This window comes from Callorhinus ursinus, unplaced genomic scaffold (assembly GCF_003265705.2).
Source record: "Callorhinus ursinus isolate GAN/ISIS: 27379988/994484 unplaced genomic scaffold, GSC_fseal_2.0 scaffold9, whole genome shotgun sequence".
Lineage (NCBI taxonomy): Eukaryota > Metazoa > Chordata > Mammalia > Carnivora > Otariidae > Callorhinus > Callorhinus ursinus.
In genome coordinates this window covers 21,688,840-21,692,880 of record NW_027397071.1, presented here as the reverse complement: position 1 = coordinate 21,692,880, position 4,041 = coordinate 21,688,840, and the positions used below count along the sequence as shown (strand labels likewise).

Here is a 4,041-nt window from a genome sequence, read left to right as displayed (position 1 = left end):
AATAATTATTGGAAATTTACACGGTGCTAATATCTCCAGTCGACCTAAATGACTTAAGCTTTTTGCTTGGACTTTTCCAGAAGACACAGGTTCCTATGAAAATAACACGCAGGGAAAAAAAATGGAGAGAAATCTGCAGATTTAATTTTTGCTCACTTCTTGGTTTTCTTTAAGCCCACGGCTGGATTTACATCGTCAGCCCACATAAATGTGAATTCCTAAGAAATCCAAATAGAAAGAGAATAGAGAGAAGGGCAGAATGTATTTGATTTCTTTATGGCTTGAGCTTTGTTCTAGGCCCTCAAGTATGAAGTTCTTTATATCTATTTATAAATCATCCATGTAAATCTGTGTATGAACCCACTCCATGCACCAGGGAGCATCTCAGTTAACTTGGATGAATAAGGTTCCCCATGATCCAAAGGTCAGTTCCAAGGCTCTTTTGGAAACATTTTAGAGATGAAAACATTTTAATGATGTTTTGGACTCATCTGATGAACAGAATGGATTGAACATGATCTAAGCTCATTGCATGGGGATCGTTACTAACAGCCCGGACTCCAGCCTCTTCCAATATAAGAAAGCTGGGTCCTGGTCTATCGAGGTGAACGAGCCTCAGCTTCCACTTCTACTGCACGGACCCCATTGCCCTCACGTTCCTGCAAGTGTTGGTTCCTCCTTTTTCTTTCTTTTTTTCTTTCTTTCTTTTCTTTTTTTTTTTTTTTTTTTTTTTAAGGGTGGCACTAGGATTTATTGAACTGTGCCTTAGTACAGGCACTGGGGCTTGCCCATGGTGCTCTTGATATATAAAGCCCGGACGTTCTGCCAATTCTTCTTGAGCAAGGACACCAGGAAATTGACCGCTAAGTGGATGTTGTACACAAGGTCGTCATCTGTCATCTTCACATGGCCAACAGCCACTGCCAGACACAGCACCTTCTTCATCTGGGAATTTGATGGTGGACTTCACTTCATCTACTTTGGCCACCATGCTTTCATTGTGGGTCAGCAAGGAAGGGAACTTGCCTTCTTTATTCAGGCCTGGGCCCAGGATTCGTGGGATCTGCTTGATCAGAGATTCTGAAGCCAAAAAGGCATCATACTTCTTGGCCAACTTCTTGACTAATTTCTTATTCTTGTTGAGTTTCTTCAGCACCTCAATATCCATGTGGGGAATATCCACTGCCTTGGCCTCATCACAGTGCTGCTGATCCCCCAAAACACATACGGAGAACTTGGGGCGGGGAGTGGACTTAAGCCTGACGGTGCCCGAGAAGCTTTTGTCCTTCTGAGGGTCATAGTTCTTCAGACTGATCTGCAGCTCCACCGTCTCCAAAAACTTCCGGCCCTTGCGCTGGTTCTCGTGCAGGACTTCCCGCACCGCCTCATACAGGGTGTCGCGGGAGACTTTGCTGCTCATGGTTCTTCACGCTGCAGTAACCGGAAAAGCCTCCTTTTTCTTTCTGCTCCTTCTGCTCCATTTCCCCTGTCTCTTTTTCCTACTCACCATTTCTGATGCTTCCCTTAATCTCTACCATCGCAGAGATTTGCTGCTTATTGATTTCTTTCCTCTCTTCTCTCTTTTTTCCCTTTGCTGTCTCTTTTCTCCCTTTCTTACCACTTCCTCCAAATTTTATGACTTTAGGGTATCAGGGCTTAGGTTTTAGAGCCATCATCATCCAATGAGAGTGACAGCCAATCACAATGTGTCTTCTTAAACTTCAACTCTTTTTTTCTTTTTGTTATTTCCACTCATACAATTGCAGGCTTCACAAATTCTTTTTAGGCTCATAGTTTCCTCCTGAAGGTTGACAGTGTTTGACTGCTTGACTGGGGTATCATGTATATAGAAGTCATAGACCTTAGAACTAGGAAGTTCTAGGAAGAGTTAAAAAGATAGTTTAATCCAATTCCTTTTTTTCTTTTTTTTTAAAGCAGGGTACTGAAGTAAGTAACTTACCTAAGAGCATTCATATGTCTGGTAGCAAAACCAGGACTAAGACATAGGCCTATACATCTTCATTTGGAAGAGAATTATATTAGCTCCTTAGTCCTATATATAATACAAGGAGACCTCAAGGAGCCAAGCAAACAGTTATTGTCCAATAGCTACAGTCTCCAGGGAAATATCTGCTCCATTCTGTTCTGGTGCTTTAGAGAAGAGAGAGACTCTTTATTCTTGAGTTGTAAAATTATCCCTAAATATATACTCATGTATACATTGTGAGATCATTGGGTTTCTTCACAAATAAAAGCTGTTTTCTTATGATTGCAATTATTTATGTATGAATAGAATGTACATGACCCAATGCCTGAAACTTGCTTCATACATATTGGGTGTTTTAAACAGCTAAATGACTCTTTTTAGTTGGGAATAAGCACTCTGAGTATCACAGAGTCTTATATTTATTTTAAAAAAAACTTAAAAACATCTTGCTGTTAGAGAAATGAGCATACAATAAAAATCTTTTACATTGCATTTGCATATTTCACCTTCTCTAGAAAAGTAGAATCTGAGACTTAGACAGAAACGTGGAGTTTTTGCTCAACTCTCTATCCAGTGCAGGAATTTTTAAAAGCTATAACTCTGACAGATAGCCGATGTCTGCTTGAAAACCTCCAGAGCCGGGTATTACCGTTATGAGGCAGCTGTTACTGTTACTGGACAGCACAAGTGTATAAAAAGTTCCTTCTTGCACTGAGTCAGAATCTGCCTTCTTTAACTTCCAGCTTTTTATCCTAGTTCTGGCCTCTGGAACAACACAGAATTAGTATACCATTCTCTCCATGACAGCCCTTCAAATATTTGAAAGCAGATATTATACCTTTTCTTATTCTTTGCTTCCCAAGTTGCTTGAATAATTTATCAAAAATTATAGCTTCTCCTATTCATCTGGACATTTGCCTTTCATTACATCCTAATTGGTCAAAGTCCCTCTTAAAACGTGGCACCTGGAATTGAATTCTATATTGTAGATGTGGTTTAACTAGCTAGAAATCCAATAGAACTGTCATGGGTAGTGATCTGTGGGTAGTAATTTCTCACGGAAGCATCCTAAGTCCCTTAAAAGAAGGTGGCTTGTATGAAAACACTCAGTATACTGTAAAGTGCTTTATAAATGAAAAGCTTTGTTACACTCCATTTAAAAATACAAAAAATAATCAAAGAGTTTTCTTCCCTGTCATTAACAATGTTGATTTCAACCTTTGGGTCTACAGAGTTAGCAAAGAGGCTGCTATTTTTTCCTGGGTAAAAGTATGAAGACAATTTTAAACTCAGCTATTATGTTGTGGTACTGGTTGAACAAGTTTTAAATAATCAAGTCTTTTTGGCACATGATTTTTTCCTTTTTAAAGTGTATGATAAATGTCATTTTTAACCTGTGCATACTTATTTAATGAGACAAAAGCAGAATCTTCTATTGACAAGGCATTTTAATAAGTGGAAGCATTTTCACATTCAAAGTAAAGTTTTAAATATATAATCTGTGTTTCCTCCATTTTAAAATATGAATTTTAAATTTCCATTCCACACATTTCTTTTTTAAATATTGAGTAAAGTGGTTTATGGTTTAATATTGTCATCTAACCATTCATTCTCATTTGCTGAGTATTGATTATGTGTTAAGAACTTGAAAAGGACATTAATAAATTGTTTATCCTTCTTTCTTCAGTAACCCTAGAAGACTTTTGGAAAGAATAACTTTTTTTTTTAAAGATTTTATTTATTTATTTGAGAGAGAGAGAATGAGAGATAGAGAGCACGAGAGGGAAGAGGGTCAGAGGGAGAAGCAGACTCCCCGCTGAGCAGGGAGCCCGACGCGGGACTCAATCCCGGGACTCCAGGATCAAGACCTGAGCTGAAGGCAGTCGCTTAAGCAACTGAGCCACCCAGGCACCCTGGAAAGAATAACTTTTTATCTAAAATGCATGGCATGAATTTACATCTTGAACATTCTCACTAAGGGTATAATGCACTGCTAAATGGGATCATCTCAAAACTAGCAGTAGCAGATTACAGTTGGTAAATATAAATGTGTG

The 4,041-nt window shown here is 38.7% G+C and overlaps 1 pseudogene; it reads right to left on the bottom strand.

Annotated features, from left to right (window-relative positions):
* Positions 1–746: 746 nt before the first annotated feature.
* On the bottom strand, positions 747–1,429 carry LOC112824413 (large ribosomal subunit protein uL1 pseudogene; annotated as a pseudogene).
* Positions 1,430–4,041: the final 2,612 nt, after the last annotated feature.